At 39.8% G+C, this 25971-nt stretch overlaps 1 pseudogene; it reads left to right on the forward strand.

The window, feature by feature from the left end:
- Positions 1 to 19894: 19894 nt before the first annotated feature.
- Positions 19895 to 19969, forward strand: LOC123391496 (annotated as a pseudogene).
- Positions 19970 to 25971: the final 6002 nt, after the last annotated feature.

The raw sequence follows: 25971 nt of genomic DNA on the forward strand, positions 1-25971 counted from the left end.
AGATATATAACTGGCTTCTATGGGAGTTATTTAAAATCAAGCACATCTTGCCACATGGAGTCATGAAGAAGAGAGTCTTCATGTGAATCTGACTTTGATTTCTCTCCTTGTGAAATAATAACCAAGAAATTATTGGATGAAGGGTGTTTGACTCCTTCCCGATAATAGGCTCATATTAGGCAAAATGGCTCTGAGCTATGTGAAACAACTAATATAAACCCTAAAGAGATTTTCTATTATTTTTTAAAATGTTCAAATCTTCCCTTTGATGAGGTTTTGAGAACACATGGCTATTTCAGGAACAAATATGTACATGACTGAGAAGAAGAAAAGGCAACTGGGCTACAAAATTTTCATTTTTCCTTTGGTTTTTTTAGTAAGTTTAAAAAATAATTACAACTTCTATTTATTGAGCAGTTGCTATGTGCCAGGAAGTTTGTACACACTCTACTATTAAGCATTCAGAACAATCCTGTTTTTACAGATGGGGAAACACCAGAGGTTAGTAAATTCCTTAAGATCACTCTGTTACTCATAGTACTCAGCAGAGAGAGGATTTAAAACCATGTCTTTCTGATCCTGTAGCCAATTCTTCTCATCATTACACCTACTCACTCTCTGTAATGAATAAAAATTCGTGGAAATCACTCATCCTCTAGAGATTTCATTATTGATGTCTACATTAAATGGAAATGCAAGTTGTTTCTGAATGTGAGAAGTACACTTAGAGTTACCCAAACCTGGAGCAACTTACTTCAAAACTATCTTTGGAATGTCATGAGATAGAGGAATATGTATGAAAAGGGGTACAGACAAAAATCTGAGAGTCCTATCTGGACAAATACCATCAATAGCATAATAACTTTCACTTATCGAGCCCTTCTTATGTGGCTGGCATTGTTCTAAAGGGTTCTTATGAACTGTCTAATTTAATTCTCAGGATAACCCTAGCAGACAAGAACTTATTATTATCCCCATTTTAAAGATGAGAGAACAGAGAGTCAGAGGTCGAATTAACTTGTCCCAAAGTCATCTAGTGACTAAGTGCTGGAACCAGAAATTGAACTTGAGTGGTATAACTCCAAGAGTGTGGCCTTTTAGAAGGAGCTTCTGTAGAATAATTGTACAAAGGCATCAAAGACAATTTAAAAGTTCTTCTGGATATATAATAAAGAAGATTAAAGTATTTATTGGGCAAGCAGAAAGAACAAGTAACAACAAGAGAGTCTGAGGATTCTGGATAAGGGTTGACCAGGGATAAATCCCCGATCAGCCTGGAACTGGTTTTTCTTCCTTGTATATGAATTGAATCAAATCATTGCTCTTTTGAGAATGTTCCTCATATTTGATGTAAAAAAAACAAAAACAAAAACAAAAAAACAGAGAATCAACTATAATCAGACACTCCATTTTCCAAACCAAGATTTTGTTGAAAGGATACATCGGTTCTACTTAGCTCCTGATGGTCTGGCGATCCCAGAGTCCCCAGGATTACCCTTATAAAGCTTTTTTATATCTTCCTGGGAACTCTCAACTGTGAGTCAGGAGTCAAGAGGTTTATTCCTGCTGGGAAAAGAAGAAGTGCTCCTCCTAGGCTTCCGTCCAGAAAAGAGCACTCTAGGTATGTCTTGGGAGGAGGGTTAGGGGAAGGAAACTGGAGGGCTGTACCACTTTAACATTTTGGGCGATACCCTCCAATGGTGGGCTCCTGCTTTAAAAGTCCATACTCAATGCTGCAGCCAGAGTGTTTACTAAAATACAAATCTGATCACATTCCTTTCCTGCTTCCAGCCTCACAGGGGCGCAGATTTCCCTTTGCATAGAGTCCAATACCAGAGATGAAATCCCAAGCTCTGTTTTCCTCGACTCCTGCTGACTTCTGCAGGCACATCTCTCACCTCTCCCTTCTCACACTCCTCAGTCTGGCCACAGCTCTCTCTCTCTCTGGACTTTCCTGGACATGCCTTGCTGTCTTTTGCATTTGGGATTTTGCACTTGCACTTTCTGCATCGAACAATCTTGGTAACTCCTAATGCATTTTTTAAAGACTAGACTTTACCTATGAACAGCTCAGAGAAGTTTGTTTTCTCTTATTCGCTCATGCACTCTCCAAATATTTATTAATCACCCACCCTGTGCTAGGAGCTACTGAATGCGGAGGCATGGATTTTGTGCCAGCACCTAAGATGCCTCCTCATAACACCCATACTCAGCCTTATATACTTGTCACATCGTATTGTATTTGCTTTTTATGTAAAATTTCTGCCACTAGGCTGAGAGTAGCGCCTGGGAACAACCAATGTCTTATTTATAGTTTTGTTGCAACACCCAGCTCAATGCTTGACATATAGAGTAGCTATTCAGAAATATTTCTAGGATGAACCGGATGAATGAAGTATTTCTTTTCGAATCCTTTCTTCACCCTTGGGACACAAAACAGATTTTGTTCGCCATTAATCTGAAACTAACTTTCTTTCTTTCTCTCCTTCTTTTTCCTTTCTTTTTCTTCCTTCCTTCCTTCCTGTTAGGTTGACAGGTTCCCTTCACCTCAGCAGAAGCCTGAACACTTGCCCTCAAGGTAAACCATGGCCGTCTGTCTGGAATATGTAGCCAGCAATTCCTGAGGTAACTTCTCTAGCTTCAATTGGTCCAAGAGAGAAAGCCAAAGCTCTTTACCACGTCTCTAGTCCCTTTTCTTACTGTAATTTATCTTGAAAGGGTACTGACAAAGCCAATTTCAGGGTGAGGAAGTATGCAATTGTGCACACGCTGAAAATAGGGGCATGCTTTTCTGTATAGAATCTCGCCTTTATGTTTCAGAAGCCTTTTATTCCATTTTGCTAAATACCCATGAGGTTCCCAGGGAGAAAATCTTGATTTACAGCTGGCTTTCAGCTTCTGCTCTGCCTCCTTAGTTGATCTTGGCATTGACACAGCAAGCATATGGTAAAATTCAATAAATATTTGTTGAATTGAATTATCTTAGTGGTAAGAGAAATGAGCCCTGGAGAACCCCACAAAGCCACAGTGGTTAAGAGGTTTATTTGTGTTTAATCAGTTTAGAACCCTTGGGACTAGAAACACGATGGATAAAAATTAGAAATATCTTGTTGTGTTCTTTCCCTGATTGTCTTCCTCCTCTTTACGTCTAGCCACAGACAAATCTTACAAGGTAATAAAATAAAGGTATTTCTATGGGCCTGTGAAAACAATTCAGTTGACCTAGATGTGGGTGGTAGTTTGGGGGCTGATCCAATTGCTAATATACTGCGTACATTGTAGAGCCTTAGAATGAAGGCTCATGGGGTCTTCACTCTGATTCTTAGGGACAGGCAATGGTGTTCAAAGAAGCATAAAGGACCAAGAAATCCTATTGTAGCTTTTCTTGCTTATTTATCTCCCTGTATTAGCCAATCACTTATGCTGAAAATGATAACCTAGAAGGAAAAGGAAAAATAAGACAACCAACTCTTCCTTTTTTTTTCAGTTTCCTTACTCATCTTTAATCACCTGTGAGCCTCAAGTATGCGTACCAGTAGAATTATAACAAGAACATGATGAAAACAGTTGAGTTAGCTCTGTGTGGCACTTGCACTGTTCTGGTAAGAATAGAATACAAGGGCTTGTATGAGCTACAAAGTACAGATTGTGCAATTTCAGTGACTCCACATATGAACTAAATGCTCTTATATTTGCATTTAAAACTCACTGCATGATACAGACAGAAAAGTTCATGCTAATAATTTAAATTTTTAATTTTTCTTGCTGAGAGCAAATGAAGCACCAAATAAGAGCACAACATGACAAGTTGAGAGAGAAGATACAGGAAAAAGCACTGTACTTGAGTACTTTTAACTACACTTTTTTGTATGATTTTTTTTAAAAAGTTATATTTTGGGGCACCTGGGTGGCTCAGTGGGTTAAAGGGCTCAGGTCATGATCCCAGGGTCCTGGGATTGAGCCCCGTGTTGGGCTCTCTGCTCAGCGGGGAGCCTGCTTCTACCTCTCTCTCTGCCTGCCTCTCTACCTGTCAAGTAAATGAATACAATCTTAAAAAAAAAAAAAGTTTATTTTTATTATTATTTTTTTTAAAGATTGTATTTATTTGTTTGACAGACAGAGATCACAAGTAGGCAGAGAGGCAGGCAGAGAGAGAGGGGGGGAAGCAGGCGCTCTGCTGAGGCTCGATCCCAGGACGTGAGGCAAAGTCTTTAACCCCCTGAGCCACCTAGGAGCCCCTATTATTTATTTTTTGAGATTGAGAGAGAGTGTGTGAGCAAGAGGGGAGGGACAGAGGAAGAAGGAGAGGGTCTCAAGCAGACTCTGAACTGAGCGCAGTCCCAATGTGGGGCTCGATCCTACAACCCTGAGATCATGACCTGAGCTGAAATCAAGAGTTGGATGTTCAGTGGACCAAGCCACTCAGGCGCCCTTCCTGATTTTTAAATGAGACCCCATATTTTCATTTTGCAAATATGTAGCTGGCCCAGATTAATAGAATGATGATGTGAATACTCACTCATTCAACAAATATTTCTGGAGTGCCCGTTTGTGACTATGACTTAGAGATAGATTAGAAAGAGAAGCACAGCTGAGCCTATGGATAGAGGGTAAGAAGCTGAGCCTGGGAAGCACAGATGAGTGTGTGCTTCACATGAGACAAGTTCGGGAGGCTTCTCATGTTGCCCCTGGGGGACAGCGAGGTGAGCCCACCATGGATACTGTGTGAGCAAGGCTCCATTGTGTTGGTGGAATTGTGTTGTGTCTCCTCATCTGGGATTGGAGTGAGAAACAACTTAGTTGAATCACCAGTGCATTTTATAGGTTGCCTGGCTTATTCTGGGTTCTACTCTGCTCTTACCATTGGTTGCATTCTGCTGGAGGATGTGTCAGATGTCCCCTATGTTAGCTAACGGTATCAAGGACTGGGCTACTAGCCTCATTCAGTCCTCCCTAACATATCCTTACAAGGAGCTGGTAGAATTAAGCCCTTAATACCAGGCTCTTAACAAAGTATGGAACCCAGCTTTCTTGAGTTCTTTCTCCTTTAATCTCCCATCCTGGTCAAGAGGTAAGACATGCCTAACTATCTTCCTTCTCTTGGAATGAAAGTAGCTGGTGATGACTATGTCTAGGACTCCTGTTAGATCATGGCTTGACAACTTCAAGACCCCCAACTGCAGCAGCTTACTTTAAAACAAAATTAAAGGAGTTGAGATTGGGTTTGAATCTTCAACCAGATAAGATGAATGTGTCCCCATTCTTATCAGTCTGGTCTAAAGATAGCTTTCTTCTAGGCTATTTCTCTCCCATTGCTCCTTGATGGCCCATATTCCTCAAAGTTGTTACATCAGACGTAGGAACTTATATTATTTTGGCTTATACACTTTTGAGGTTTGGTTATTGATAGTGGGAGGGACTACTTTCATTTGCCCAACTGTTTTGTCCTATTGAAATACTTAAAGTAACATTAGAGAGTAAAACTCTCTTAATTGCAGGATTTATTGTTAGAAAAATGGACCTATGTGGCACGTAGGTGGCTCAGTTGAGCATCTGAGTCTTAATTTTGCTTAGGTCTTGACCACAGGGCCGTGAGTTCAAGCTCTATGATGGGCTCCATCCTGAGCACAGAGGCTGCTTAAAAAAAAAGAAAGAAAGAAAGAAAAAAAGGAAAATGTGCTTATTTTTTGTTAGAATGGTACTTTCTTGATATAAACAAACTTGGCATTCGTTTTGCTTTCCTCATCTCCCAAACTGAGTTAATTGCAAAATGCACTTAAAAACAACAACATTTTTACAAATGATGTCCCAGGGGAGAGTAAGACAGTCAAAACTTGTCAATAAGTTTTTCCAAAATTCTATTGCTTCATTCATTCATTTAGTCACATACTCAATATTTATTGGGGGCTTGCTGCTTGCTGGGAAGTAGGGTGGATACTGGACTTGATGATGCAAAACAGAGTTTCAGTCTTCATGGAGCTCAGCTCATTGTCCAGTGGGAGGCATGTGAGATTTCCAACTGATCATAAATTTAAGTAATTACAAGATGTGCCTAGTACTACAAAGTAAATGTATAAAAGCCTGCAGCGTCATAGAACAGGAGGTCAGGAGAAGATTGTTCAGGGAAATTTCTCCTAAGGGTGTGATGAGCTAAAATGCTGAGCTGTTCTAGAGATAGCAACAGCTTTCAACTCTTTCTTTGCATATTTTTGGGTTCATTTTTCCATCATTTCATTTTCTTACAACAGTTTGTATGGTTGGGGTTGTGGCCAAGGATTCTGGAAAGGAGAAAGTGCAGTGTTCATATTGTAGACTCTCTTCTGTACTGATGGGGTTTGAATTTTTCCTTTTGCAGAGGCATGGCTAGGAGGAAATTGCCTTCCCCTCAAAAGTGTTGGGGGTTTCGTGAATACATTAGGAGACCACTCCTTCTCCCTGTCTGTGGCTGGTATTGCTACATCAATAGAGGCACTTCTTGCTGAGCCTAGATGAATAATTCTTACAAAACATCCAGTTGTTGCTTCCAAATGATTAGAGTTGCACTGAGGAATGTTGTCTCCTTGCTATCCCACATCCTATACTTTTGCTTTAGTTGTTAAGTGGAAGACAGTTGGTTCTGTCTAGGCCTGGGGCTACTGGATGCTTCTAATGCCAATGGCCTGCCCCTGACTTCTGACAAGTAAACCTTCAAGACAAGGAAATGTCTTCTTCCAGGTTTCTGCAAACCACACTTGACACACTTCCAGCCTCCAGAGAGCACATGCATGAGTTATTAAATTAATAGTATAAATTTATTAGAATAGTATTTGGCACCTAGTATTTGAAAAATAGATATATATATATATAACTACTAAGTAATAAGCAATAAATAAGTATCAGTTTAAACTCTGATCATCATTAGTACCATTATTATAAGAGAAAGGGCATTATTACTCTCAGGGAGCAGTGAGACTGGGGACTAAAGACAGAAAAGTAGCCAAGTGGGGGATGGTATATTGTCCCATGAGGACAGGCAAGTTTTTCCTAGCAGTATTTTAACCTTGCATTCTGCCTGTCCTCGAAGCCCAGACCTCTCCCCACTTCCAGTCCACACACAAAACCATGGGGTCCTGGATCACGCGACTTCTTTGCTTTCCTAGTGCCACCAGGAGCTGCGGATACTAAGAAAAATTAGCATGGCCTGTCTTTAAGGAACTCATGTCCTAGTAGAGAGGCAGAGAAGTAAAGAAGGTAAGTGAATAAAGCAGACCTCATTCTTTCCTTCACGGAACTTGCAGTCTGGAAGAGGAACCAGTGTTAAATAATTAAGCACATGATGAAAATTTTACATAAATTCTATGAAGGTAAGTAACAAGGTTCAAGAGAGTGAAATACAGGGACACCTAACTTAAAATCGGAGCATCTGGTTAATGAAGACTTCTCTGAGAAAGTAGAATTTAAGCTGAAGATGGTCTCATTTTTTCTGTGAATATATGCTTTGAGGGATGAAGTTTTCTCTATGTATTTCAATGGTTTTATCACACATAAAGTCATGAATATGCACCATGACTAACCAGGACAAGTCAGCAGACCCACCTCTCTTTGTCCTGGTCCTGGTGCAACAATAGAAATGTTAAAAATGCTCAAAAGCTCCAACAAAGTATGAACATTTCTGTCCTACTTTAACCTTTGTCTTCATACGGAGTCCCGTTCTTGAGAAAGAACATGGCTTCTCCCTTGCCCCAAAGCTATGTCAGGTAAACTGCTACTGAATGTACGAGATGGACACTGAATGCTCAGCAATGCTCTTGTGGGGAAGGGTGGATGGAATATTGTAATCAAAGAAGGAAAGATGTGGATATTCAATTATATTTGAGATGTAATTTTGCTTTCAAGTCAGAAATATATGGGTTATCTTTTGGCAGAGATGTATGTTGCAGTATAGACTTCTGTTGGGAATCTACTCAAATCTCCTTCTCTTAATGAAGGTCTTGTGACCCCCTCTTGATCTTGTCAGTGTCTGGACATAACAGATTCTCAACTAACATTAGTTTGCTTCTTCTATCCTCTATCTTTAATTCTTCCTTGTATTCTACCTGCACATTCCTTTCCCCTGGATACAACTTATTACTTATAGACCCAGAGAGTGGAAAGGCACCTACAGAGTCATCTAGCCCAAGGGTCTATAAATTGTATTCTGAGGATTCCCAGGGTTCCATGGTGGACTGTCAAGGGTGTGAGCAGGTAGCTGGACTGAGAAGGCCCAACTCCAGATTCCAGCATTGCCATTTTTGTTCCCTGAGTGCAACCAGAATTACATATAAACGTGCTTTTACAAAAATTTCCAGTGCTGAAACAATGTTTAGAAACTACTAATAGTTCTAGTCTTTGTTTTATAAAAGACGAAACAGCCCCAGAGAGGGGAAATGGCTGGCTCAGGGCCACCTAGGATGTAGAGTGAGACCCCGATCAAACCTAGGCCTCCAGGCTCATGAGTCAAGGCATTTGGGGCTCTGTTCTCAAATGTTCTGCCTTTGGCCTCCTCCCTATCTCGGGTTTTCTAATGGAGTTTTGCCTTGGGAACATCACAGTTAAGAATTTCTGATTTTATTCACTTAGGATTAAGTGCTCACAGTTGGCTGGATTCCTCAAGATTCTGCTGAATACAGAAATAATTGAGAAATGCCTCCAGCCATAAAATAGCAGAAAGTATGGGCAGAATTGAAGTTGAGATGCAATTCAAAAAAGGGCAACACCACCTGGGGAGACGATGTCTGAAACAGACAGTAAGTGAGCAAGAAAATACTAGAAAGCCGGCTGCAAGTATGGCATGGCAATAATGGGTGGAAAAGCATATTTATGTTTGTAATGGGATTCAGTAACAGAAAATAAACAGACTGTTTGGGGTGGGGCACACACACAAAACAACACCAAGTCACAGCATACTGGGGACATTGTCTCTATGGTCTTTGGTAACACTGTTCTTAAAAAAAGGACTGTTCCGTTTTGTTAGCACCACAGCAAAGGAGAGAGATGTTTTGGAGGAAGTTCTGAGAAGAGCAAGGAATGGGAAGGATAATTGGCTTTTGGGGTAAAAGGTAAAAATGTATAATGCTTCTGAGGGACTGTCATAATAGTCTTCCATTACACTGTTAGAAACCGAAGACACCATGTGGGGAATGAAATTACTTGGGTACACAGAGTTTTGGTGGAAAATGACTGTATATGGTCGGAAATACCAAAATAGGTTATACTTGGGGATAAAGTTCTAGTAGAGAGAATCAATTTATCAGCAAACTGAGTCGCCATGCTAGAGGTAGGAACAGCTTCTACTTACAAAGTATAAGATATATACTTATAAAGTATAGGATATATATCTTTCCTCATAACTTTTAGGCATGGTATGCCTCCAGCCAAACCATTTTTGTTTTCTTCTTGAACATCTTTGTACTCTCGGGAGGGTCTTTGCACCTGCTGATTCTTTTGTCTAGATCAGTAGTTGCCGATTCTTCTCTCACTCCACAGAGATCACTGAGTGACAGGTTCTTACTTCCTGTTCAAGTCTCAGCTAAAATGTCATATTCTCTTCTTTGAAAATGAAGTGATGAGTGGTTAAGTAACATGACAAGTATCACAGTGTCCCACTCCAAACCCTACCTTCCATTTCAATACCATTTTATTCAATAAGAAATATATATTTCAAAGCAAAATGAGTATGTTGATATCACAAGAGAGAGAAAAGTAAGAGCCTCTGATCTTAAGTCTAGGAAAGCTCAATAAAAAAAGAAGAGTACCTGGTGATCACAAGTCATCATTTGGGATATTTTGAAAAAGGCTTTATGGTAAAAAATGAATGGGACCTTGTGAGAGCCACCAGTTTATACAGAATGTCAAATGGATAGGCTTTCTATAAATTTTACCAAAATACTTATAAACCAGATCCCCAAGGTTTAATATCATTAGTCTCTGATATAGATTTTGGTGCTAGGGAGTGGGTTAGGTATTAATAATCATATATATGAATATATATTTATGCATGTTTTATTTTAAAAAACAAGTTCATACAATTGTGGCAGCTGGCAAATCTGAAATCTATAGGACAGGAAACTGAAGAAAGATTTATATGTCACAGTTTTTTTTTTTAAGATTTTATTTATTTATTTGACAGAGAGAGATACAGAGAGAGAGGGAACACAAGCAGGGGAAGTGGAAGAGGGAGAAGCGGCTTCCCAAAGAGCCGGGAGCCTGATGCGGGGCTTGATCCCAGGACCCTGGGATCATGACCTAAGCTAAAGGCAGATGCTTAATGACTGAACTACCCAGGCACCCAAATTTTTTTTTAAGATTAATTTATTTTAGAGAGAGAGAGAGCAAGTGGGGGAGGAGCAGAGGGAGAGAATCTTTAAGCAGATTCCCCACTGAGTGTGGAGCCCAATTCAAGTCTCTATATCCTACAACCCTGAGATCATGACCTGAGATGAAATTGAGAGTTGATGCACAACGGACTGAACCACCCAGGCCCCCCCCCCATGTTGCAGTTTTATTATTTTTTTCCATTTTTTATTATGTTATGCTAGTCGCCATACAGTACATCATTAGATTTTGATGTTGTGTTTCATGACTCACTGTTGCATCTAAGGCAAAACTTCTTCTCTGGAAGACCTCAGATTTAACTCTAAAGGCCTTTCAACTGATTGCGTAAGGACCATCCATATTATTTACTGAGTGTAATCTCCTTTACTTAACAAGAGCCAATTGTAGATGCTAATGGCATTTACAAAATATCCTCATGGCAACACCCAGATTAGTGTTTGATGGAATAACTGGATCCTACAGGCCAGCGGAACTGATGCAGGAAACCTACCATTACCGATGCCCGTCTCGTTTATTTTCCATTTCCAGCTTACATTTCCAATTACAAAGGCATGGCAGTTCAGGTGCGATGTCAAGAATGTGAGAACAGGAGTGGGGCTTCTTTTCACTTTCATTGCACATCAACATTTTTGGATACTTTTTTAGTGATCACTCTTTGTTAGATTGGTGCTGGATTTGGCTTTATTCAGCTCTCATTGTTGGCCAACCATTTACGGATGAGGATACAGAGATCAAATGAGTTTCTAAAGGTTAGAGCTTGTTAGCAACAGTGCAGGACCCAGAACTTGAATCAGCTCTCAGTCCACTGTTCATTCTCTTAGTCTATACTACCTCTAATTAGACCATTTGATTTCCCCTTGGAATCTCCAGCCCATTTAGACACCAAATAACAAATACCTTTAAAAATGGAACTCAACCATGCATATGGTTCTAGAATGATTACATCTTGCCTGCACCATGGCAGAATGATCTGGCATTTTCTCTTTTGGAAGCTAGTTGGCTTGTGATACACCTGTCACCTCTGCAGTGATGCCAATGGGATGTTCTCTCCAGTCATGCATGACCCCCATATGCTGTACTGAAGAACACCATTTTATCTGTATTAACACTTAGTCATCAGCATTTTCTTCAGAGGAAAATGCAACTTGGCCCACATGATCCTACTTTCAATACCATATCTTCTTTGATAAATCTCTAGATGACAGAAATGGGGTGAGCAGAGCATCCCAAGACTTTCTCATATGGCCCCTGATTGACTTTCTTGTATTATGAGTCTTTCTTTATTCATTTCCACTGTGTAAAATAAACAGATTTATAGACAGTGTATCTTTGCCAGGACATCACTCTTGTTAAAATGAGTTTGATAACATTTTGTGTTATTACCAAAGCAGGATGCCATATTGACTCTGTATTTAATTTAATATCAAAATATAAAATATAGGCCATGAGGACTCAGAGGAAAGCTTGCCTTTGCTTTTTAAAAAATAAAGTAAATTTTAAAAATAATGGTAATCAGTTATGGCATGAATGAACCTGTGTCTTGTTATGTGCATTGGATTTGAGGAGCAGATGGAAAGTGTCTCTGAGATGAGAACGATTGAATAATATAATTTTAAACATGGTTTGCCAACAACCGATTTTCTGTCACAGTGATCAATTATTGAAGATGAAATTCTTATACCAGCTAGAAACGCGGATTGTTATTTAAGGGAAGGAGACGATACCATCTCTTAGTGCAGAGTTTTATTATTTGGGGCCAGACGTCCACTATCTGTGATTGACACAACGATCCAAGTTCCATCATTCCTATGAGAGGAGAGTCATCCATCCATTGCTATCAGAGAACCAAATTTAGATTGGATATTTGAGCCATAAATGCAACTTCTCCAAATCTGCTCAGCTAAAAAACAGCAGTAACTAACATTGAAAAATCTACAGGATAAGTCATTACAAAATCAACTACAATTCAAAGACAGTGGTTTGGGGTTGGGATTGTAACTTTTATTTTGCTTTTTGAGAAAGTTTCAAAAGTTATAGTAAGTGCAGCAAAACCAAGTTCATTCCAATGATCTCTCCTTCACTCTCATAATCTTACCATTCTGGTATTAATTGGCTTGCTCTGAAATATATGATTAGGGATATAAATTTTTACCGAAAGAAGATCTAGGGAAATTTATTGTTTAATATTTATCAGCATCACTTAATATTGTATAATTTTTTTAAAATTTTGATGAGTAAAACTATGTTTCTTCCTTAATCAGTCTTGGGGCATTAGTGGGACAATTAAAACATTCAAAACTATCAGCAGCAGTATGAATAAAATATCAGCCACCTCCTAGCAACATTTCATGTTTAAAACTTTCATTAAAGTTAACAGGAATTTTGCCTGCACAAGGACTGCTGGATGGGAAATCCATGCAGGAAGCCAATTTTTAAATGGGCAAATTAAAATCATATGCTCCCAGATGACAAGAATAAGCAGAATGGTGTTTACAGTGATATGTAACAATGGCCACAGAAGGTCTGATATGCTACATTCAGACTTTTCCATTTTTATTTGTACAAAAACTCTCTCCATAAATGGCTCCAAAGGGTGAATTGTCAGTGCTACTTTAGCCAGGGAGTGGACAGTGCTCAGAGGACACCCTCTCAGTGCCCAACCTGAACAGAAGAATGGAGCATGATCCCTACCTCATGGTGCCATTAGATAATCACAACCATCCTAAAAAAATGTTCAGAGAACCACTATTACCCAACTTTCACAGATGATGAAGCCAGGGTGAAGATCATGTATGCAGCCGTGTCCACACACAGCTTCTTCATGACAGAGAGAAGATTCCAGAAGTTGCTGAGATTCCTTGAAGCTAAATGGATGGGTGTGGAGCTTTGGCCTTAGTCCTGTTGGCTCGCCTCTACAAGCTGAACAACACCATATCTAAAACGTCCTTATCTACTCCTCTAACAAATTGCTACTGAGCATCTATTGTGATCCTGTCTTGGAGCTGTTGGCTATTTGGGGATTGAACAAACGTACATTCCTGGATTCAGTGTCAACCACTTGTTTAATGATTTTCTTTCTTCTGTGTCAGTTTTGCTCTCTGGCAGGCCCTCTCCATGAGGTGGCATTCCATGGCTCTAGCTTTCCTTCTCCTAAACTGGGTATCCCATAGAATGAGGATGGTCTTGACTGATGGTTCCAGCAAAAGTCCTGAGGTTGAGTTTTACTGGATTGTTCTGCATCAGGTGCTTCTACCTGAACCAATGATAGTGGCCAGAGGGATTGAAAACTGATTGGCCAGGCCTTTGTCATACAACTGACCTTGGAAGAAGGGTGTGTGGGGACAGCCTCATGTAAATTTCATTAGTGTGGGGAACAGAAAATTCTCCAAAGAAAATTAAGGTAAGAGGTAAGTTAAAGTGCTGTTCATTCTCTAAATGGGAAGATTGAGTCTCAGAGAAATTAAGTAGCTTGACTAGGGAAAAGATGGTGATGGACTATAGGGACAAATTTCTTCACTTCTAGCTCCTGAGAAAATCCTCCCGTGCATCCATCACATATCATGATCACTCAGGTCAGGAAGAAGTGTTCCATTCATCTTTGAAATCCATCCACTACAAATGGGAGAGAACAAGAGAAGCTACTAACCAGATTTTATAAACACCCAAGAGCCCTGAGTATATTTTGGCTGGGAAGTTGTTTGCTCACTTGTGTTTAATGAATGGCCCCTTATCTGACAATGCTGAAACACCCATTTAAACTACAACATCTGTATTTACATTTGCTGAAGACACACTGTTATTAAGCTGAAAAATTGCTGTCTCAACAGTCTCATGTGCTTTCAACTTTGTATACCAAGGTAAAAAGTCTTTAACAAAAAGCCTTAGTGCTGTTAAGGATAAATACTGAGAATTCAAGGAAGATATTCTATTGAGGGGATGATCTAAGAGGAATTGTCACCCTGGGTACCAGTCAGGAAAATGCTTCACAGAAGAGACAGCTCAGCAATTATAGTGATTAAGATGTTCAGAATTACCCTTTCTTTATTGACTTTTCGAAGCCCTCTCTGTTGTGAAACACTAAACTCTAGTACCAAGCATTTCTGAGTCTTAAAATCCCCCTTATACCTCATAAGGTAGGTATACAGGGCAAGATTATTAGAATAAAAATATGTTGATTTTTTTTTAAAAAAAAACCCTCTCTAAGAAGGAAGACAGAAGATGTGACTCCTCTGGATGTTTAGGGTGGCCCCAGAGTGAAATGCTGAGACTTGTCCAGATTTTTTCCACTTCCCTGAATTTTATAGGAGTTCAGCAACATTAGCTTAATAAAAAAGCCATCAAATAGGTGGAAATTGAAGTCTGACACTGTGCATTCTGTCCCTTCCTCACTCTGAATGACAGAGCTGAGGATATCTTTCCAGTCCTGTGGGTGTAAATGGCAAGAAAGATAAAATGAGCAGGAGGAATGACATAAGGTTGCCATATGTCACGGTGTACTGCATGGGGATGGTGACCCAGGGAAAGGCAAGATGTCCTCCCAGGAGTGGCCGTCAGACTTGCAGAGCAGGGGTGTGAAAAGCTGAAAGTAAAGAACCTGCAGGAGGTGGCCGGACACCAGGTCACACACTGGGCATACAATGAAGCTTCACCTTTTGGGGGTGATAAAATACATGGAGTCCCATAGGGTCTGAGAGGATCAGGGAACTGGCTGAAAAGGCTGTGTGTTCTGGGGGGAGCCAGAAGTGAGTGACTATGGGAACTGGGTGATGTGTGTGTTTCTATATCCAAATCTATATCTGTATCTGCAATTTTGCTTAATTACATAAGAAATAATCATAATCATAATGCTACATGTACATCACCTCATCTAATCCTCACAACAGCCCCGAGAAATGACATAGGCAGATCAGGGCCAGTATCCTCTTTCTCATTTTACAGAGGAGGATACTAAGGTCTGAAGATATCAAGTGATCTGCCATAAGACGGGCAAGCATTAATGGTAGACAAGTCCATGAAAATGTAGGGAGGACAGAGTACAGTGATTAATTGCTTAGACTCTGAAATCAAACAGAACTTTTTATCCTGGTCCTCTCATATTTGCCATGTTACCTTGGGAAAACTCCTTAACTCTGCGCCCCAGCTGTCTCAATTAAACACAGAGTTAAGATAAAACAAATCCTTGTAGTTGTTTGGATGATAAAATTAGACACATAATGCATTTAGCACAAATTCTGGCCCAGAGTAAGTATTTGATAAATATTCCTAGCTATTATTATTGTTATTTTCAGGCAGGCTACCAAGACAAGATCCAAATATAAAGAAAGTTTGGGAGCCAGTTATCAGAAATGGTGTTCAAGCTAGGGACTGGGTTTTTGAAACAAGAAGAGACCTAATTATCAGAATTCAGACAGAATAAAAGATCACACATAATATCAGACCTCTCTTGCTGGCATACTCATCATCCCTTCCTTCTTTTTTTAGTAACAGTTCCTCCAGTTTCCTTTGGGGAGCTACTTCTCCAAAACTCCAGCCCAAGAATACATCTCTGGTGATGGTGATTGGTTTATTTAGCCTTGGGCAAGCGGACTAAGCTCACTAAATTGAAGTGAATCCTGTGAACTGCTAGCCAAGGAGGCACTTTCTTTCCAATAGGGCTGCTGAGAAGTAGGCGGCCATCTTGACACCCCAAGAGGACACCTTCCTGATAGTGAAGTCAACATGGAGGAACACAAAGCTGAGAGATGGAGGAGAACCTGAGTCCCAATTACATGATTTCAGGCAGCTGCACAGCAAATTATCTCTGCTTCTGGTGGAGGATTTTTGTTTTATTTTGTTTTTAGTTTTCTCTTTATAATTGAGGAGTTTGGGGTTCTCAAATCCAAAAATGTCTTTCTTGCTCAACATCTGGAAATGTCTTAGATAATGGGGCTAATCTGTGCATTGGGGAGAGCCCAGTGGTCCCAGGTTGGTAAGAGTAACGCTGCAGAGATTAGGATATAAGCAGTAGCATATGTCCTACATCCCTCTATGAAGAGCAGGCCATCCCATTCCTCTGAAGGGCAGGCCATCCCATTCCTCTCTCTTCTAATTATTGTCCCCACAAAACTCCACTTCTGAAAAATGTCCTGTTCCTAGGAGTTTGTGGAGGTAACACCATTCATAGGCTGTTATACATGACAAGTGTTTTCATGCTTTCCTGAGATAGATTCAAAGTGTCAGAGTGTCTTGTGCCCAGACTTCAGAATGGGATTTCTAGAAAATGGCTTAATGTATATTATATTGTTCTAGCTCACCAACTGTTCAGAGAATTCTAATTAAGTTCTGTCATATTCATCTCTTATTCATAATAGAACCCATTATTTCATAACTCAGTTCAGAACAGTTAAATTTCATTTGAAGTATAAAACCCTGTTCACCACACAGGAACTCTGTGTGGTAAGGCAGTGGCATATATGAAAAACCCCTTCAGAATCAGCTGAGTGACAAGATCTGGGCTCTAATTTTAGCTCTGATGGAAAGACTGGGACAACTCAGATTTCTTTCCCCAGGGCAAAAATGAGAATGTGGAAATTGTTATACTTTGTTGAATCTTGGCCAAAGTATGAGGGAGACAATGTCTTCAAAGCACAAAAAGCACCTGGAAAAAGTCATCATATTATGTATAGGGTCAAGAACATATTCTGATGGATGAAAGTATATAAGTAAACTGAGTTGTTATGGCCTCAAGAGTTAGCACAGGGCAAACACTGAGGTGTATTCCAAGGATGCTCCTTCTCTGAAAGTCTTTTGTTTTACCACCAAGTGATCACATGGAGTTCTTCACAGTCAACACTTTCTTTGTTTCATTGCATTGGCTGCTCAGTTAATTCTTTAATTCACTACTTATTTCCTGAGTATTTTACTATTTGCTCAACACTGTGATACCAAAAGTTGGTCAAGCATGGTTGGTTATTCATTATTTCCCTGTCAATAAATACTTGTTGAGTACCTACTATGTGTCAAGCAGCGGAGATATAAAGACAGGATAGCATGGTCACTGCCCACTGGAACCTCTCCACTCAAATTGTGGTCTGGAGACCAGCATCCTCAGCATCCCTTAGGAGTTTATTAGAAATCCAAAATTTCAGGTGTTGCTTCAGACATACTGAATCAGAATTTGTGTATTACCAAGATTCTCAGGCAATCTGTATGCACATGAAAGTATGAAAAGGACAGCATTAGGAAGCTATATGTCATAGAGCAGGCTAGTGGGAAAAGAATGAACTAGTAGTCTAGAAACTTAGGTGCTAAGGGTTGCCAGATTTCTGCTCTGATGCTTGTTATGCAATGAAAGCAGTTCACTATCTAGGCTATGACTCAATGCATTACCTTAAAAATGAAGAGAATAATATCTTCCCTTCCTCTCTTGTGTGCTATTGGGAAAAAAGTTACACAGTGTTAGTGCCATCCAAAAGACGGCATTGCTATTAGGACATTTAAGGTTTAGAGAGGTCTCTGTAATATTGAGCCTAGCTGCCCAGGAACTGGAGTTTGATTCTGATCGAACAAGTTCCTGCATTATGATTCTATGCTAAAGCACTCTTATCTCTAGGACTCAGAGATGTGAATAACAGTTTTGCTAACATGCCAGCACGCAGAGAGGTTCTAGTGCTTTTTTAGCTATATACATACAGAAATGGTTATAGCAGACATTTTATCCATTCAATTCATTTCAATAAAACTTATTGAGGTCTTGACTCCTGGGAAAAACCATGAGATATGGCAGGTTTGGTTCCCACCCTCACAGAGTATTTATTTTAGGATGATGATGTAATATGCAAAATAATTATAACTCATGATACAATAGGTAGGTTCCTCTGAAAGAGGTTCTGACAATAAGCATGGGTAGATTTGGAAAACAAAAGAGATTTGTAAACTAAGAACATGAAAGATTATTTAGAGATTGCATTTTTATCACCTGCTCCTTTAGCAAACTCTCAGGCCATTGGGTTATGAGATATCTACAAGTGTTGTAGAAAACTGTTAATAGATCACTAGAAAGTGATGAACTAGCTCCAGGTGGGAACAAACACCTTGTTTTATTATCCATCAAAGTAGAGAATTCAGACACATACCACTTAGGAATCTGAGCTCTTTTTTTTTTTTTTCCCTCCTTTTCTGCTGTGTTTTGGAAAGTTTCTCCTGAAAAATGCCAACATACTGCTTATCTACAGTTTGAAATAATTATTAGAGGAAATCAGACAAGGATTTGGATGAAAGAACCAATGTTTAAGAACCATCACTGAAGCCCTACATTCCTTTTTCATACCTCCTCCCATCTTGCTCTCTGAATTCCTTGCTTTTGAACAGCAAGGGAGTATACTCAGTGGAGTAGCAAGGATTTGATGATGATGGAAAGTGGAAAATCAATCTGAAGGAATTAAGTTTTATTACTGAACACTTAAGCGGTGGGGTAATCGCTTAGAGTGAATTCCCCCATCAAAGGCTAAGCTGACCCCTGCCATCTATAAATCCCTAGCCTTCCCATTACACAGCGCATCATTTTAAAAAAGTGAATTAACTGGCTGTTCAGTGAGCCAGAGGTTTGAAGTTCCCACTTCCCCTCATTCAGCAGATTCTCAGCCTTAAGAGACATATAGACTGGAGATATATCCCATAGCTGTATGAAAATGACTAAGTCAGCCCTCTGGAATGACTGCCAGGGAGGCCTGGAGCAGTCTCAGGAATGAGAATAAGGAGGTCTCAAGTCTATTTTAGGCTCTCCAAGATAATCACCTTCTTCATTTCTCTAAATGGAAAGCCAGCAAGAACTGCTACAGTTAGCATGTGATGGGGGCAAACTCGTGAATTGCTCAAGGTTATCTTTGCCAGGTATCATCACTGTCTACCATTCTGCCTGCCCTGTTTTCTCCCATCAGTCTTCTGTTCCAACTCTCTTTGTCCTTTTTGGGTAATTACTTCTTGCCCGTGCACCTTCCCCCTGGATCCCTTTGGTTTGCATTGGTTTTTAGTAGCAGTAAGTATTCATGTTAGATTATTCTTCCATAATCAGAATTTTACTTCACTCCACAAATAGGCATCGAGCACCTACTATGTGCCAGGCAAAAGACCAACAAAGTCCTTTCTTTCCCCAAGATTCCTTTTGGACAAGGGATGCAGATGCCATCCAAACAAACAGGTGAAATAGGTTCACTTCAGTTAGCAGTTAAGTGGAAGACAGTTCAAAAGTTACGTGATTGGTGGGGGGGATGGCATGAACGGGGAGCCACATTCTACAGAGTCATTCTACACATTCTACGAGCATTGAGTTAATGCTCAGTGAGGCAGTGGGAGATAAACCAAGACCTCAGTGATGAGAAAGGGCCAGATCTGAGAGGATCATTCTGGACAGAGGCATCACAGGTGCAAAGCCATTGGTGGTGCCAGATTTTTAATCCAGGAGGTGCTTGGGTGTAAACTGATAGGAAAGAAGGATTAAGGATTTATCTGGAAGTTGCATTTGCAGAGCAAGCATATTCTTCTTGCTTATATAGTGTGTTGAAAGACTATACTTTCAGGGATCATTTCTATAGTTTGTTACTTATAAAGTGTGTTGAATGTGTGCTTTAATGTGAATGGCTTGGGGAAAGTTTATAGAGATTTTACAGAGGGGAGAAGAGCTCCTTTGTTAATGGGATAAGGGACATCCTGCTCATGAGGGCTATGGCTTAGACATAATACAGGGTAGACTACGGGAAATTCCCAGTGTCCTAGACACACATCCACTCTTTTTAGTGCTCCAGAAACATATCAGAATGCAAGAGTGGAATAATTACAGGTATTACTTTCAAGTCTGCTTGATTTTCATATGAAGAATTAGAATTAGAATTATTAATTACACATTATTCCCAGCATACCTCACACACTGTTGAGTAGCCTGCCATCCAGGTCACTCTTTTTCTTCTTGCCATCATCAAAATTTCTCCTCATGTAGGTATTACAGTGAAATTGGAAAAGTCTGATGACTCAGTTTTTACCCAGTTGTCCTTAGGAAATAGTGACCTAATATGTCTATTCTCCAAGTATGTGTCTTAGAATAGGGGCAATGATTTTATCAGTAGAAAGTACTCAGATGTGGGTGAGTGAGTTCAAGCCTAAGTCAGGGATATAGGAGACCAATATTCAGTCAGGAGCCCTTCAGAAATCTTGATACTGCCACGTAGCTCTTCTCCACGCATAAAGTGTTGCCTACGATCCTGATATTTTAGAATACTGCTGTGGTTTTTAGGCTTTTGAAAATTAATGGTGTGACACTCCCAGAAATGCCTAAAACTCAGCAAATAATGAAAAGAACTTGTTGCTACCATTGTTTTTGTCCTCCTAGAAGGCCCTCTCTTGCAAAGAATTTATTTCTGTGAAGTATAAGGCTTCTTCTGAATAACAACACAAAACCAATAACAATTATAATAGTAGCCAACATAGGTGGTGGTCTCTGTGTACCAAGGTTTGTGCTGACTCATGCTGACTCAATCCTTGCAAAAACACTGTGTAGTGGGCACTGTTGCCCATCTCAATTTTAAGAACAAGAAAATGGAGGCACTTATGCTAAATTCACACACTTGTAAATGGGTAAATGATTCAGGAACTGAATATGTAACAACACCTCAATAAGAGTTTCCACCATAGAGTCACATCCCAGAGGATAGAATTTATTAATCAATAAACTCATCTGTCAGAATATGCCAACGGCTTCCACTGTTTGGGATGAGGGTGCCTTATCAAGAAAATTTATTCTTGTTAGAGAGTGCTATAAAGCTACAGAGAGGTTTTCAACTTTTAATTATTAAACAGTGAAATAGAATTTCAGATGAATCCCTCAGATGTGATTTATATTCTAATGTTTTGAATTGCTTTATGTACAGATGTCAGGAAAGATGACTCTAAATGAATTTTATAGGATTAAGGGAGGGCTCATGGTCTCAGCTCGAGAGATGAAGGCCTGAAAGAAATCTTCACTGAAGCCTGAAAATGTCAGAGGTAAAAGGCCTTTCAGACTAAGTATTTGGCTTCCAAGGTAAAACTGCAAGTTAAGGCTAACAGCAGGGTCTGTCTCATCTTTTCTCTTTTTATTATATTTGCCTTTTTCTTATGAACATGACCAAGAATTCATTGCCTAGAGGTCATCAAAATTATATAACTGCTCTTAACCTAATTTTTCAAAGACTTTCACCCTTGCAAATTTAACTCAGAAACAGTCTGGGTTATTTTTCTAGTTGATACTATACCATTTCTCTCTCTCTCTCAAAAAAAAAAAAAAAAAGAAAGAAAGAAAGAAAGAAAGAAAAGCCTTTCAAAACAACAGTTGCTCACAAATAAAATACAAGCAACTGCCCATCTGTCATTATTAGTTTTTTAAAACGAAGAGTTGTCTTTCTAATTTCTCTTCAACTTTTGACATACAACTCAAAACACCTTTTCACTGACAGGCTATGTGGTTATTTCAAATACTGTCTAAAAACTCTATAAAGAGATTTGATTAAAATGGAAGCACAGATGACTGATACTCTTAAAATAATTGCTGTCTTAGTGATTCAACATGAGCCCTGCCATTTATTACACTTTTAAGTGAAATAATCTAAATTAAAATCTTCTAAGATCAATAGCTCATTTTTTTTTCTTTTCTTTTTCTTTTTTTTTTTTTTAAGCCACAGCACATTTTTAATGCATTACCAGACTGGATAAGTCATATTTTGAGAACCTGAAAGTCTATAGCAGCTCAAAACGAATGTAGATGTAGAGAAATATTTTACAGTGGGCCCCTTTTATTTATTTATTTTTTTGTACAAATATATTAAAAAAGACCAGCCATCCAAAGTGTAAAATTTCTCTAAACATATCTAGTTTCTTCTCTCCCTGTACCTCCTCACTTGAAAGATAGAGTTTCTTATTTATTTATTTATTTTTGTAATGTGTGAAACCACTCATCAGTCTGGTCTTTTATCACCTGAACAACAATTTGAAGACATTCACCTTTGCATTACTGTCAGGTGATAGTAAAACTTTGGTGAACATACAGAAAGAAAATCATGCAAACAATTCACTAAACGTTGACACTCACTCAGAGATGTGGTATTGGGAAAATGCAAAGGGCTCTGAGCCTCTGAGAGAGGCCTAATGTCCTTGGGGAGTCGGAATTGATAAAAATCAAATATGGCGTCCCCTTTTGTGCATCTTCCATGCCACGGAGCAAAGAAGCCCTGATTTGGAATGGACAGATCCAAGTTTTCATTACCTCTATCAGTAAGAGGGCTCTGGAATGGGTTCAAGGCAGGCTCTGCTGACAGGCTAAGAGAAACCTGGACGTGGAGCTGGTAAATGGGGGACCAGCACTGGCGGGTTGAGGTCTAATTAACCATCACAGAGTTGTGTTCTGCTCACGAAGCAATTCACAGCTTTTGCTGTTGTCTCTACCACCTGTAGTTCAGCCACTTAGTGTTTGGGAGACATCTGAGAGCGACGCTGGGCGAGAGTGCTTTGGAAGCATTGCCTCTTTCTGTCTTTGTAGCTCAGACGGAGTTCGTAAAGGAGAAAGAAAAGATGATGCCTGGCTAATGCCAGGATTCTGCTTGCTAAAGTCTCCCAATCCATTTGCCACGCCCACTTCAGTCAAAGAGGAAGCTAAGGGGAGTGTGAGAAGAACACATTCTCTTTAGAGGGACCCTACTCTCTGACCATGCATTCAGCCATCCTTCCTTCCTCTGTACAGCAACCCTCTCTGCTCCCCATTTTTGCATCACCTCCTTAGGTCACAAATGTGCTCACTGAGCCCAAATTCCATTCTGCATGGTTAATACCATGTACAGTCCCTGTCTAGAATGTTCTCGTGAAGCCTAGCATCTTGAGAGGTGATGCAAGCTGTGGTGCTGGGCAGGTGCGATATTATATTAGTATCGAATATGAAGTGCTCCTACAGTGTTGTCTCTGGTATGTGGACTTCTACAGAAATAGAAACCAGGGTATTAGAGGGCTCAATTACATCTAACACTATATTAGTGGGTGTTTATACTCCAGCTAATTACTTCCCAGTAACTAAGTTTTAGAAGCAGTAGTAAGGCTGGCTTTTGCATGGCCTGTAGACTCATTCTCCTTGGTTTATGGTTGGATCCTCCTTGGGAAAGTGAGATTAAAAGACACATTTACAGCTGTGGAGTTTAGGCCCTTGCATCCTTTAATAACAGGTAACATGTCTTGAGTTTGAGGAAAGGTAGGTGGTCTTCCAAGTGCTGTTCATACTTCATCTCTTTTAATCATCACAGCGATCCGGTAATTTAGATACCGTTCTGATCATTGACCTTTTACAGATAAGAAAACTAATTAAACTACAGGCCCAGTTGCCTAGCTCCTAAGTGGCAGAACTGAGATTCAAACCCAGGTTTCTTGCTCCCAGGGTCCCCTCAACCACTGCCCTACAGCCTCTTGTCAATGTACTCCTTATAGTTTCTGACAGCTGGGCTCACTGTCTATAAGAACTCTTCATTGAGGACAGATGTTCATGGTTGGCCTCGGATGAACCCATAGTGGAGGCGGGCAATTTTAAACATTCTCATATTCTCATTTAATAAGACTCAGTATTATCTTACACACCATATTCTAGCTCTGGGTGTCCACTGCAAACTCCTGAGATGCCTGACCCCTCACTGAAGCTCGAGTCGCCTTTCCCACAAGTGGAGGACCACAGAGCCTTGCAGTGTCCTCGGCAGCCCTGTTGATGACAATACTCTGCCTTTGTTCCACAGAGGACCCCTGTCCCCATTCGCCTTCAGGGGCTCTGACATTGAATTGGGCATCCCTCTCGACCATTAGGATGTACACTCCTTTGGAGAGTGACCTGTTAGACTCAGCGACCACTGCAGCATCAGTGCAGGGCACACTTCTTGGCATGGAGTAGGCACACACCACACACTTATTTGCTGAATGAATTAATATGAAGTTTCCCCATTTTCTGTCTCACCTTAAGGTGTGTACCTCAGGCCAGTTTCCATCTCCTCCACCTTCACTCTTGGCTTCTTAGCACTGGAAATGAAACTTCCTCTCTTGGACCTAAGTTTTAATACATGACAATTGATAGAATGTGCCGACATTTGAACCTTCCCCTTTACTCAGATGACACAGACTAAAGGTCTACTCCCCTGACCAGATGCCTTCATGTTTTAAATATGTGATCTACCTGATTTTATGCAATGCATTAACAGACATCAGAATGACACTAACGATGGCATTTACATAAACAGGCTATCCATATTAAACTAACACAATGGAACCTTTAAATGTAACATTAATTGGAAACCTGAACTAATTCTGTTATTAGCCATTAATACCCCGAGGACATCAACATACTTCCTGAAATGCTGAAATGGAAGTTTGTGGTACTTTTTTCATGTGCAGAGTAATATGAAAATCTTGCAACGTAAGTCAGTAGTTGACTTTTGAATTTATGCTTTACTTAAAGCAATCACCTTTTTCACTGGATTCATTTTGAATGGCATTTTAAGGTATTATTTACCTAACATAAAATTCACTTGTTTTATGTGTGCACCTCAAGGAGTTTTAGTACATTTACAGTTGCGAAATTTCATCACATGCTAATTGCAGAACACATGTCATTCTTAGTGTACTTCACACACAGTAGTTGCTTATTTTGGTTTCTCAATTCATTTTCAGATGTGGCGGTATGAACCACAAAAAGACACTGAAGATAGTGTAAACTATTGATGAAGCTGAACAAAGAAACAGCACAATGTATTAGCTAGTCTAACCAATATACTGACTTGCTGTAGGGAAACCTTCCTTCTGTCATCTTTTTGTTTGCAATTGGGAAGCAAGTGCTTGGTTAGTTTCATTTATTAGGACCTTGATTGACAATGTCCAAGCAGAGGCAAAGCTGGGGAGGGGAAATGGGTGGGCAAATTCTTCAAAAATGATCCCTTTTCAGGTTTGGCGTCTTGGCAAAGGGTAGAACCTGTTTTATGTGGTCATACCCTGACAGTAAAACCTATCTAAGGGAATGTAATCTTTTACCATAGGGAGCAAAGGGTTATGCCAGACCTTTGTGATAAGATTACTGTGTTGGACAGAAGAAGTTAGATTATGCTACAGAAACAAACAAGCCATAGGTCTCCACAGTTTACAACAACAAAGCAGCACATTTCTTCTCAGATTACAAATCTAATTACCAGAAAGCAATTTATAAGACTTTCCCCCTTAACCCACTGGTAATTAGCAATATGACCACATGCCATTTCAAGAGGGCAGAGAAGTCTTCCTCCATGTCCAGAAAGAGAGGACAATTGAAAATCAATGGATGGCAGGAAAGATTGTCACGTACATAGTACTAGTTCATGAAATGAGGGGAAGAAGGTCAAGAGACCAAAGCTGTAGCATCAAAATTCCTTTTAGTGAGAGAATGCTTCTCATTTGGGAAAATATCTTGATAAATGTTTTAATGTAAGGAGAGAGGGCTACATAATGGCAACAGAAGATTATCCTTGGGTTACTCTGAAGGTGATAGGTTTAAGTATTTGCTCTGATTCTAAGAGGAAGAAGAGAAAAGAAGAGAAAAAGAATGAAGTACCAGAACTC

The sequence above is a fragment of the Mustela putorius genome, unplaced genomic scaffold (assembly GCF_011764305.1).
Source record: "Mustela putorius furo isolate JIRA1106 unplaced genomic scaffold, ASM1176430v1.1 tig00000228_pilon_pilon_pilon, whole genome shotgun sequence".
Classification (NCBI taxonomy): domain Eukaryota; kingdom Metazoa; phylum Chordata; class Mammalia; order Carnivora; family Mustelidae; genus Mustela; species Mustela putorius.